Source organism: Thalassophryne amazonica, chromosome 17 (assembly GCF_902500255.1).
Source record: "Thalassophryne amazonica chromosome 17, fThaAma1.1, whole genome shotgun sequence".
NCBI lineage: Eukaryota > Metazoa > Chordata > Actinopteri > Batrachoidiformes > Batrachoididae > Thalassophryne > Thalassophryne amazonica.
In genome coordinates this window covers 35,401,510-35,415,139 of record NC_047119.1, presented here as the reverse complement: position 1 = coordinate 35,415,139, position 13,630 = coordinate 35,401,510, and the positions used below count along the sequence as shown (strand labels likewise).

Below are 13,630 nucleotides of genomic sequence, written 5' to 3'. Positions count from 1 at the left end.
AGTTTTACAAAATTAATGGAGCTTCCAATAATAGTTACAATTTAGAAATGAGGGAACAAGTCCAAAACATTTTTTTAGGGGGGGTTGCATATCTAATATTGATGCCTCAGAAATGCATCAAACTCTAGAAGTTTTGTGAGATTCAAACTGATGCCTTGGCAAGTTTTGTTTCTGTCAGAATGTTATGATGTTAATAATACTTATTTAAAATTATATCTGAGGAAACAATACACAGATCTCAGAGATGTAGATCAGCCGCTTCCACCCTGTTTGAAATGTGACATAAACAGTTGAGCAAAAACAAATAAAACAAATCCATGTCTCTGAAAGTTTGTGAGCTTAATTTTGCCAATAAATAAATAAAATAATTTTATATGAAGCATCTTAAAATTATGACATGAGTCATAATTAGAAAGCATTTTCTGATAGCGCTGAATAGGAATGCCCACACCATGATTATTTTGGAAATGCTAAGACATAAATTCAAGTTAAAACCCATAATTATCAATACTAGCATGTAATTACAAGAAAATAAGCCTTTATTACATCATAATTAAGTGATATTAAGTCATAAATATTGGCAGCTAAAGATTTAAAGTTAGTAAACCAAAATTATATGATATAGATCATAAGCAAAAGAAGAAAGCACAGTCCTGAGATAATAAGTAGTAAATATGGCAAAGTCATGATTAAACATTAGCAACCCATAATGATTGAAATTTAATCATAACTACAAGGTTTTCAGACATATGAGGTACTGTCTAATAAATATCACGATGTGTGTCCTAGTTTCTAGTACAGAATTATGAGAAACTAAATCACGGCTTCTAGATAACTTACAAAAGCAAAAAGAGGAAGACATCACAATTATGTTAATTATAAATAATAATTATGAGACACAAAGCCATAATTATGAAAGTCTTAATTTTTTATGAGATACTAAGTTATTCTTTATGATGTAGCAATTTTTAACAGTGATTAGCAGTTTTATAAATGAGCAGCTCATATTTTGGCTTCAATATGATTTAGTATCATTATTTTAAAAACTTTTCAACATTTTTTCGGATATGCGCCGATTTGTAATTCTGCGCTATTCTATGTGTGACGGGGTATAAGACTTGCTCTCATATAACTGTAAGATGATGTCTTAGATGATTTAATACCTTTTCTTTTTAATTTATTGGAATGGGCCTCCTAACAGGTTAATTTCTGGCTTCTACTAACAGGCTTGTGATCACTTTCATCACCAAGTCACATAACTTTGTTAAAGGGGATGACGTTTTCTCTGTGGTCATTATCTCCTGAACCCCAAAGTGGTGAAACATGACTGTAGATATCTTTTTGTGATGGTGTGTTTTTGATGACAGGGTGTTTGTCAACAGAAGTCTGACTCTGGGGAACATCAGATGCTACGGCTTTGACATGGACTACACACTGGCAAGTAGGTGATATTGTCACCAAACGAGCCTTTGGGCTGGAAACAGTTTCACAATAATTACTTACTTGCACCAGGTCCGACACCAGATTTCTCAGAAACATGTGGACCAATTTTTAAAAAACTTGGAGGAAGGGAGAGGCACGGACCCGGAAACAACTAGAGGTCGGCCGATTATCGGTACCGATCATCAGTCTGGCCGAATATCGGTTGTCTCCTAGAAAGAACATTACTTTGTTTGCATGACTCTGGATCTGGTGCATTTAGGACTTCTAATTTTTTTTGTCACATTATGAGATTGGCCATTTAAAAAATGATTTTCTTAATTTCACATGGATTCAATAAGGCACAACCCTTTAATTATGTCATTTTATTCTTTTGGTGTCTTTGCAGTGTATAAATCTCCTGACTATGAGAACCTAGGGCTTTGTGCTGATAAGAGACAGGCTGCTGTCTATTGGCTACCCTCATGAGATTATACGCTACAGTTATGACTCGCAACTTCCCCACACTGTTTGTTCTCACTGTTATAATTCACATCACATCAATACCATCCTTACTGAGGGAGCAAAACAGTAAACACTTAAGAAAAAGCCTGTGGGTAAAAACAACATGAAAACAATGATTCTTCACATTTGCTGTCTTCAGCATAGAAAAATTCAAACTAACGCAGCAAATTTCTTACATTAATTTTCCACATTGCACACCAGAAGCCAGTATTTGACATGGCGCAATAACTATATGTAATATGTAATTAAATTGTCCCAGTGGCTCAGTTTTTACAAAATAAACGGATAAAGATCATTTTTGCTGTGTTAGCTCCATAAATTAAAATGTTTCATTTTCAACATAATTTATACATATGCACTGTGAAATTTGAAAGGAAATCAGCTCAACCTTTATTTTATTTTTATTTTACCACTATGTTATTTGTTGTATTTTATTAGTTTCATTAATTTGTCCAGTAAACACAATTTGGAATGTGCATTATCACTGTCAGCTGCTGTGGTTGGGTTCTGAATTGTGACCCCAAAAGCAGAGAACCAGTATTGCAACAGATAACAGAATATTTACAGAGGAAGCTTTCAAATGGTGAAACAGCACTGTAATGTGGCACAAATACCCTTAGACATTACTCTTTAAAAAAAAGAAAAGAAAGAAACCAGAGTAACCACTTTTAATAGGAAGGCCAGGTAGCGGTCAATTGAAGAAATACACAGGGGTCAAAATTTAAAAATGCTCCAGTTATATTGAAAATTATACCACATTATTCATCTGATCATAATTATTCCAAAAAGGTATAGTTTGGACTGTCTATGACTGGAATGTTTTGGAGTTATGGCGTTAAGCTTGGAATGCCTGACTGAAGACATTAAATGTTGTACAAATGTTTACAAGTTCAAAAAAAATGCATAAGGGTAAAATTATGAGAGAATACAGTAAATTAGAAGAAAGGGAATGCAGCTGCTGAAATGTAAGGACATAACTGTCTTATATGTCAGACAGACAAACCATGGTGTGCATACAACAAAAAAAAACTAAGAACCAGCAAGCAGAAATCTGAGAAGCAGAGTTTAACAGGCAACACAGAGGATGCAACACAAATATTTAATGATGTTTATTTGATGTTTGGTGATGACAAGGAGGTGGTTGTTGCGGTTGGAACTGTGGAAGTTATGGATTTTTTTATGAATTTATGTTATTAGGGACAATGGTTACAAGATTTATCTTCTATTGTTCCTTGTTCATGGAAATGTTTCTTCATGAATAAATAAAGTAAAGTAAGTTATGGAGTAAAAACAGCAAAGATGCCCTGATCTACCGGAAAATTGACAAGACGGCGGCATCAAGAACCACGGCCCCTCGCTTGTCTGTCATGATTAACGAGGTGGGCAAGGCAGTGCATTCTCAGACTGCGATGACTCTTGAACTCAGACACATATTGGATGACATCTTGGAGCAGATGCGCACCTTGCAGATGAAGATGAAGATTTTGGAGGCCGGGGAATATTCTTAATTCATAATGGGGATTGGTTGTTCAAGTGTAAGCTGTAAAGTGTTTTTTCACCTGCTCAAACCACAACACGGCAGGCTTATCAGCCTGAAGGACAAATTGCCCGACAGTTTTCCTCCAGAGGAATGTCTTCTTGGCCTTGGTGAACATTTGGCTGTTTCTTATCTCAACTCACAAAGACAATAAACTGTTTCACAGGACTGAAGCATGCTCCACTCCCTCTCCCCACCCCCCCCCCTACCCCCCATCACACACCCCACTCTGGCTTCTGCTCACATCATCCCTTCCCTTCTGCAGGGGCAGCGCGGGTTTAGCTGCAGCTGGTCCCCTCCCCCCCAAGCTGACGGTGGTGCAACTCAGGGTTGCTGCGTGACCTTCACCCACTTGCCTCAATTTGGATAATGGGCTTCTTCAAATTTAGTGCACATAAACAATGTCAAATGTGTATGTGCTGTCTTTAATTCTGATGTGTGCCATTATTACGGTAAACAAGTAATAATTGTGGACTAATTGCTGTCTGAGGTAACTGGAGTGTAAACATAATTTCTCCACCGTGAGATCAATAAAGTGTATCTCATACACTGCAATTTGCAAGTTCACCCACTTACAAGTTATGGAGGAGGCTGACATTTTCAGCGTATGTGCAGTTCTACGGTGAGAGACAGAATCTAAAAAAAAAAAATGCATGCATTGCATGAAAAAGGTATTTGATACATTAGAATTCTGGCATTCACAGACCTCTTAGTTCTCCTTTAAGAAGCCCTCTTGTCTCCTCTCATTATCTGTATTACCTGCACCTGTTCGAACTCATTAGGAGTATAAAAGACACATGTGCGCACACACAAACAAACCCCAACCTCTCCACAATGGCCAAGACCAAAGAGCTGTGTAAGAGCACCAGGGATAAAATTATAGACCTTCACAAGGCTGGAATGGGCTACAGGAGAATAGCCAACAGCTTTGTGAGAAGTCTACTACTGTTGGTGCAATTGTCAGAAAATGGAAGGATTCAAGACAACAGTCAATCTCCCCTCGGTCTGGGGCCCCTTCCAAGATCTCACCACGTGGGGTATCAATGATCTTGAGGACGGTGAGGAATCGGCCCAGAATTACACGCCAGGACCTGGTCAATGACCTGAAAGAGCTGGGACCACAGTCACAAGGAGGAATTTGTAACACACTACACCATCATGGATTAAAAACCTGCACCGCACTAAAGGTACCCCTGCTCTAGCCTGCACATGTCCAGGCCCGTCTGAAGTTTGCCCATGACCATCTGGATGACCCAGAAGAGTCATGGGAGAAAGTCGTGGTCAGATGAGACCAAGATAGAACTTTTTGGTCGAAATGCCACTCGCCGTGTTTGGAGGAAGAAGAAGGATGAGTACAACCCCAATAACACCATCCCTACTGTGAAGCATGGAGGTGGAAACATGCTTTGGGGATGCTTTTCTGCACAGGGGATGGGACGACTGCACTACATTAAGGGAAGGATGAACGGGGTCATGTATTGCGAAATCGTGGCCAAAAACCTCCTTCCCTCAGTCAGAGCACTGAAGATGGGTCGTGGCTGGGTGTTCCAACATGACAATGACCCAAAGTACACAGCCAAGATAACCAAGGATTGGCTCTGTAAGAAGCACATCAAGGTCCTGAAGTGACCTAGCAGTCTCCAGACCTGAATCCAATAGAAAATCTCTGGAGAGAGCTGAAACTCTATGTTGCCCAGAGACAGGCAGTAATCTGAAAGATCTGGAGAAGATCTGTATGGAGGAGTGGGCCAAAATCCCTGCTGCAGTGTGTGCAAACCTGTTAAGACCTACAGGAACGTTTAGTCTCTGTAATTTCAAACAAGGTTTTTGTACCAAGTATTTTCTGTATTTCTAATCTATCAAATACCTTTTTCATGCAATGAAATGCAAATAAATTATTTAAAACTCATACAGTGCGATTTCCTGAATTTTTTTTTTTAGATTCTGTCTCTCACAGTAGAACTGCACATACGCTGAAAATGTCAGCCTCCTCCATAACTTGTATGTGGGTGAACTTGCAAAATTGCAGGTGTATCAAGTACTTTCTTTCCCCACTGTATATAATATACAAATAATGAATGTTGTATGGTTTGTTCCAGCTTTCACCAAATGAAATATTCATTCCAAAGAATTTAAAAAAATTCATTATTTGTTTTAATATAACGGCTAAATAGATCTTGTCATTTGATATTTTATAATTTCTAAACAACAGAAAAGGGACTTACATTTTACTGTTCCACTGCTGCTAAAGTCCAATGTGACTGTAGTCGGTGATGCAGTGCACTGACTTTGGACTTTACATAAAAACAAAAAGGAAGACTTCATGTAGTTTCCTCAGTCCAGCCAAAAATCACATCAGCTTTTCAGCTTTTCACCTGAACAGCTCTTCATGCATCCATACGGCTTACAGCGGAGTGGATTGTGTTGTGTGTGTGTGTGTGTGTGGTGTGTGTGTGTGTGTGTGTGTGTGTGTGTGTGTGTGTGTGTGTGTGTGTGTGTGTGTGTGTGTGTGTGCAGACTGCAGTGGTACCAAACATGGAATCAAAATTTGCACTCTAAATGGAACCAAATGCACTCTAAATGCAATGCAATACAAATGGGACAAGTAATCCATGTCATGTGACATACAAAGTACCAGTCAAATGACAAGGATCCACTCAGGCGTTATAAAAATGGAATAGTTTGCACCATCTGTCATGCTTAGTTGTCACGTTACAGGGTAACATATGTACATGTCCTAGAATCCAATGGATGCCGAACTTTATTGCACCTTTATTTTGCAGACCAAACATTCAACACAGTCAAAACAATTCCATTTATTAATCATATTGGCTCAACCAATAATTTGCACCACTTTTTACCAAAATCGGAGCAGCTTTAACTTTTCACCCTGTACAAACTGACATTGACCTTTGTCACCTTCTTGTTGTTTTTAACTCCATAACATTCAGCACAGATAGTCCAACTATACCTTTTTGGAATCTTTTTATGATCAGACACATAATGTGATATAGTTTTCAATATGATTGGATCATTTTTACATTGTGACTCCTGTGTAATTCTGCAGTTGTCCACTACCTGCTCACTTATTGAAAATTTATGTGGCCATTTGTTTTTCAAGAGTCTTGAAGGAGTATTTGCACCAATTTTGCCACACATACTCCAGAAATGAACAATGTTTTACCGTTTTTCTGCTCCCCCTACCGCAGGACACACTCAAAAAGTGATGTTTAATCAAAGTCAAGCGCAGTATAGAAGGTCATACACACTGTGATCTTTGTTTTAAAACACAACGTCCAAAAATCAAACAGCAAGGTCAAAGGTCATGAACAAACAAATGCAGGTCTAAACAAGGAAATCTGACTTAGAAGACACAAAAACACAGAAAAACCATGGCGGCATAAAAAAAACAAAAAAAAAAAACTAAGAACCGCAAGCAGGAATCTGAAAAGCAGAGTCTAAACAGACAAGCAGGTGATTACAACTGACCAAGGTGCACTGATGGCGAATCAGTTTCAGGTGTGAGCACACCAGGTAGAAAGCAAACAAACAAGAACAGATAAGGACTGTGTCAAAGTAAAACAGGAAGTAGGGGTAAACCTGATGAGCCAGTAGACTAAAACCAAAGTAGGACATTTAACAACCACTTAATTTAGGGCCTTATAAACTAAAGCTCATTAACACTAAAACAAGACTGAAACCAATTATCGTGTACACTTAAAGGATAAACCAGAACTAAAACTACTAAAGAGTTACACGGACAGACCCAGAAACAATTTGTAGAACACAAACTTAACCAAACACTGTAAGACTGTAGGATAAATATAAAACTGGGAATGAACCACTAGATGCAACCCCCCCCCCCCCCCCCAAAAAAAAAAACTGGAACTTGAACAGCAGTCAGCAGGTTTTAGTAATTCAGTTCTATATAGACATGTAGGGCGATCCTTTAAAAAAAAAAAAAACAGAGAACACATAAAAACTACACTGTGCCAAAGACGGAAAATAAAAAATACTAAAATTTAAAAAATCTGAAAAAATTTATTGAAAATAAAACAGCTGAGTCAAAGTCAGAAATTAAGAAAAGGTTTTTCAGCTTTTCAAGAACACAAAAATTGCTGTCTGGTTGTTTTTTTCAGTTGATGTGTAAATAACTCTGTTTCTTCTTTGAACCCTCAGCGGTTTAGTGATTGACACAAATATGGGAACCTGCTGAAGGTGGATTCAAACGGGAATATTTTAGCCTGCAGTCACGGCTTCTACTTCTACAAAGGGTAACGTATCAGAGTCCGTGAAGGCATCAGAAAAATGCTGTTAAATTATACAGCAGCACATGACCAAATGATATTTAAATGCCATCTGATGGTGGAGATATTAATATTATGGACACAAATCAGAATAATTATTCAAACATCATAATCAATGCAGATTTGTGCAATACATTTTTGAGAATAAACCATTAACACCTTTGATCGAGTGTCTAAGACTGATCTGATCGGAGTCAAACTGCGTGAGTCATTCAGTTTTTCAATATACATTCAATTTTCAGTCACTTCTAAAAAGTTTTCAGAAACACTCATGAGTGTGAATACTTTGGATATTAGTTAAATCCTTCTGTTATTTAATAACAGTTAAAAAATCAACAGCTAATAATTTTGTCAAATCAGAGCTTTTGAATGTGATTTTTACCTGATGGATGTTGTGATGGACAAAATACAACTTTACCTCATCTCAATACTGTGCTATGAAGAGTCTGTAGGAAACAGAAACCTACACATTAATCACAGAAAGAATGTGATTTTACTTTTTTTGGAGTTATTATTAAAAATGTTCCAGTATAAAAGCGCTCACTCTGCTTTCTTGTAGATTTTTGTCTCACCATCAAAACATGTACAACTGTTGTATTTATTTATTTATTTATTTATTTTATTGTATACTGACCAGGACTGCTTTTTTCCCTAATAGGCAAGAAATTCAAAGTTATTATCCCAACAACTTTATTCAGAAAGGAGACACTGACCGCTTCCACATCCTCAACACCCTTTTTAATCTTCCAGGTACAAATAACTTTTATTGTCCTTTATGATATTATTAAAAAAAATCACAATAGTCAGACAGGCTTAAATCACATGTATTCATATGATGTTTTCTGTCATTGACACTGACTGTATGGAATTAGTTTGTGTGAAAATTGCTGGAATAATAATATCGCTCACTCACTAGTTCTCACTCACTCCAATTAAGGGTCACGGGGGCGGGGCTGGAGCCTATCCCACCAGTGGAATAATAATAGATATTTTTAAATCTACAGTACAAGAAGTAATAACTACTCTTGTTATTATTTTATTTGTGTGAGTCTGGAATTATGGGCCCAGAACACATTATTATTGTGTAAACTGATATCATGTTTGATTTTCATGTTTTTAATAATTGTGTTTTTAATTTTTGTGTTTTAATTTGGACTGCATTGTAAAGATTATTTGAACAGAGTTGTACAAAGTATTATTTGTTATTGTTATTTTTTAATTGTTGCATTATTATTATTATTTAAATACCTATAAATGGACACACGTAGGTATAAGTTAAATATATGTTATTTGTAAAATGAAGAAAACTTCCCTTTCTTATATTTCACAACTTGTGTGTACGAAAAAATGTACGTATTCAACCTATCACATTAAAATTTATTAAAATTAATTACACAATTTTTAATCCAATACATCAAATAGCGATGATTCACTGAAGCCTCTTGGGGCTGCTCTATACATGATGTCCTTTCATGTTATAAGTTTATTCGCTGTATTGTACGGTGGCCAATAGGGGCCACAACATTTCCAAATTACGACAATAGAAAGTACAGAAAACATTTACGCATCAAACAAACAAACATTTGCATCAACATAATAACAGGTTGTTCCATTCAAAAAATGTCTTGCAAATTGAAAAACGCTTGCAAACACAGAACACGAAGAAATGTCACCTACAGCATGTTACAGAAAATTCAGACGACATGCGTGAAATGAGAGACACTTTGCAAAGATCCACAACACATCAGAAATTATGAGAACACAAAAACAAGCTTCTGTCCAGAAGACGTTATCTGACCTTTATTCTTCAGTGTGTTGCAAATTAAATAACAAAATGAATAAATACATAGCTAGCATAAGAGTAAAATCACAATAAGGCAAATAAATAAAAATAATTTAGTCAGTTCCGCTGATCAGGTAGAGATCACAAGTGGAGCGCTGCGATGCATGAGATGGTCAATCAGTAAATGTTATCAGGGCAGAATCCTCTTTTTGGGTTGCTGGTACTTCTATTATGTTTTGATGGTTTGTGGCTTTTTGGGTGTGATGTGTGAATTTGCAGTAGACGTGCTATCATATAAAATTGTTATGTGTACTATCGGTTCAATTTGTTTGTGTCCTCTGTGTTTACAAGTAGGTTGTTTTTTCTTCAGTTAGCAAGACATTTTTGATAAACTACCTCTTGTTGAATTGATGCAGCTGGAGGTTCTGTTTATATTTGTAAGTATTCTTTGCATTTGCTAGTGTTGTGGCCCCTATCGGCCACAATAATATTAATGGCAAAAATGTGTATCATACTTTTCAGAATGCTGTTAAACCTCACCTTAACCTTTAACCCTAATTTCCACTCTACCTGTAACAATACGTTGCTCTTCTGGAGAACACATTTAACAAATTAAATTATGTAATTGTACTTTGCAGAGACATACCTCTATGCCTGCCTTGTGGAATTTTTCACGAATTCCCAGAGATACAAAAAGTGAGCAAACATTTACCCTTTTTACTGCTCCCACTCTTCTTGTTGTATACACCTGTGTTCCGTCAACAATTTTAAATTCACCGGTGAATGATTTGTGTCTGTTGGTAACTTTCTTGCAGCCTGTTGAATGGTTACCAGCACGGTGACTTGTTTATGTCCTTCAGAAGCATGTTCCAGGATGTCCGCGATGCAATGGACTACATTCACAATAGCGTAAATTGTGATAATCTGACCTTTTTAATAACGCATTAACACTCGAAGGAACTCACACTTGAATAACAGTTATATCTTTGTGCGTCTATAGGGAACTCTGAAAGATGCAACACTCAAGAATATGGATAAATACGTTATCAAAGATGTGAGTAGTAAACTGAAATGTTATAGATTTAACAAATTGATTGAACAAGTTTACTTTTACAATCTGGTATATGTATATTAAAATGTTGGAAATCAAATGCCTGAATGCTATATTAAGCTTTGACAGTTCCCCATTTTAATGTTGCTGAAAATGAAATAGATGGGCATCAGCGGAGAGCCTGTAGCGGAGATCTGAATGAACTCAAACCTTAAAAATGTATAGTGTAGTTACTCATATTAACATGTTCTTGCTTTTTATGATTATTTACGACAGGGGCTTTCAACCTTTTCTACTCTAAGTCCCATTTATTCATACTTTTTTTTAAAAGGTCCTCAATTATTTTACAATCAATTGTAAAGTATGTTAATGAATTGTAACATCACTCCCTGTTCCAGATGGGAGACCAGGAATTAAATAAATACAATTAAAACAAGCCAATCTGGATTGTTGCAGAACTTTAGTCTTTTTAGGTCAAATAAAACACTTTTTTTTTTTGCTTCAGTAATTATGGTTTTCACTATCTGTCCTTACATCACAGCGTAGAATGTTCACTTGTCAAATGTAGAGTGTCAAACTGATGATGTTTAAAGTTTAACAAATCATATATTATTTCTTATAATAGCTACATGTTATACGTTGTATGTGTTTAAAACATCTTTTTCATCATACATTAGATTAATATTGTACTCTATTGTACAATACTAAGCACCAAATCACACAAACAGTTACAATAATTATGAAAAACCCCAACGGTCAAAACGACCCCCTATGAGCAAGCACTTGGCCACAGTGGGAAGGAAAAACTCCCTTTTAACAGGAAGAAACCTCCAGCAGAACCAGGCTCAGGGAGGGGCAGTCTTCTGCTGAGACTGGTTGGGGCTGAGGGAAAGAACCAGGAAAAAGACATGCCGAGAAGGGGGGCAGAGATCGATCACTAATGATTAAATGCAGAGTGATGCATACGGAGCAAAAAGAGAAAGAAACAGTGCATCATGGGAACCCCCCCACAGTCTACGTCTAAAGCAACATAACCAAGGGATGGTCCAGGGTCACCCGATCCAGCCCTAACTATAAGCCTTAGCAAAAAGGAAAGTTTTAAGCCTAATCTTAAAAGTAGAGAGGGTATCTGTCTCCCTGATCTGAATTGGGAGCTGGTTCCACAGGAGAGGAGCCTGAAAGCTGAAGGCTCTGCCTCCCATTCTACTCTTACAAACCCTAGGAACTACAAGTAAGCCCGCAGTCTGAGAGCGAAGCGCTCTAATGGGGTAATATGGTACTACGAGGTCCCTAAGATAAGATGGGACCTGATTATTCAAAACCTTATAAGTAAGAAGAAGAATTTTAAATTCTATTCTAGAATTAACAGGAAGCCAATGAAGAGAGGCCAACACGGGTGAGATATGCTCTCTCTGCTAGTCCCCATCAGTACTCTAGCTGCAGCATTCTGAACCAACTGAAGGCTTTTTAGGGAACTTTTAGGACAACCTGATAATAATGAATTACAATAGTCCAGCCTAGAGGAAATAAATGCATGAATTAGTTTTTCAGCATCACTCTGAGACAAGACCTTTCTGATTTTAGAGATATTGCGTAAATGCAAAAAGGCAGTCCTACATATTTGTTTAATATGCACTTTGAATGACATATCCTGATCAAAAATGACTCCAAGATTTCTCACAGTATACTAGAGATCAGGGAAATGCCATCCAGAGTAACGATCTGGTTAGACACCATGCTTCTAAGATTTGTGGGGCCAAGTACAATAACTTCAGTTTTATCTGAGTTTAAAAGCAGGAAATTAGAGGTCATCCATGTCTTTATGTCTGTAAGACAATCCTGCAGTTTAGCTAATTGGTGTGTATCCTCTGGCTTCATGGATAGATAAAGCTGGGTATCATGCGTAACAATGAAAATTTAAGCAATACCGTCTAATAATACTGCCTAAGGGAAGCATGTATAAAGTGAATAAAATTGGCCCTAGCACAGAACCTTGTGGAACTCCATAATTAACTTTAGTCTGTGAAGAAGATTCCCCATTTACATGAACAAACTGTAATCTATTAGACAAATATGATTCAAACCACCGCAGCGCAGTGCCTTTAATACCTATGACATGCTAATCTCTGTAATAAAATTTATGGTCAACAGTATCAAAAGCAGCACTGAGGTCCAACAGAACAAGCACAGAGATAAGTCCACTGTCCGAAGCCATAAGAAGATCATTTGTAACCTTCACTAATGCTGTTTCTGTGCTATGATGAATTCTAAAACCTGACTGAAACTCTTCAAATAGACCATTCCTCTGCAGGTGATCAGTTAGCTGTTTTACAACTACCCTCTCAAGAATCTTTGAGAGAAAAGGAAGGTTGGAGATTGGCCTATAATTAGCTAAGATAGCTGGGTCAAGTGATGGCTTTTTAAGTAATGGTTTAATTACTGCCACCTTAAAGGCCTGTGGTACATAACCAACTAACAAAGATAGATTAATCATATTTAAGATTGAAGCATTAAATAATGGTAGGACTTCCTTGAGCAGCCTGGCAGGAATGGGGTCTAATAGACATGTTGATGGTTTGGATGAAGTAACTAATGAAAATAACTCAGACAGAACAATCGGAGAGAAAGAGTCTAACCAAATACCGGCATCACTGAAAGCAGCCAAAGATAACGATACATCTTTGGGATGGTTATGAGTAATTTTTTCTCTAATAGTCAAAATTTTGTTAGCAAAGAAAGTCATGAAATCATTACTAGTTAAAGTTAATGGAATACTCAGCTCAATAGAGCTCTGACTCTTTGTCAGCCTGGCTACAGTGCTGAAAAGAAACCTGGGGTTGTTCTTATTTTCTTCAATTAGTGATGAGTAGAAAGATGTCCTAGCTTTACGGAGGGCTTTTTTATAGAGCAACAAACTCTTTTTCCAGGCTAAGTGAAGATCTTCTAAATTAGTGAGACGCCATTTCCTCTCCAACTTACGGGTTATCTGCTTTAAGCTACGAGTTTGT

At 37.1% G+C, this 13,630-nt stretch overlaps 1 long non-coding RNA gene across 4 annotated transcripts; it reads left to right on the top strand.

Moving 5' to 3' along the window:
* The first annotated feature begins 7,351 nt into the window (after positions 1 to 7,351).
* Positions 7,352 to 10,738, top strand: LOC117529854. Of its 4 annotated transcripts, XR_004566127.1 has the most exons (6): positions 7,659 to 7,755; positions 8,447 to 8,538; positions 9,926 to 10,008; positions 10,210 to 10,267; positions 10,387 to 10,480; positions 10,572 to 10,735. It is a non-coding gene; the product is annotated as an uncharacterized LOC117529854 (long non-coding RNA). The 4 variants fall into 4 exon arrangements; XR_004566125.1 differs by having other exon boundaries at positions 7,352 to 7,755; positions 8,447 to 10,008; positions 10,572 to 10,738; XR_004566126.1 differs by lacking the exon at positions 9,926 to 10,008 and having other exon boundaries at positions 10,572 to 10,730.
* Positions 10,739 to 13,630: the final 2,892 nt, after the last annotated feature.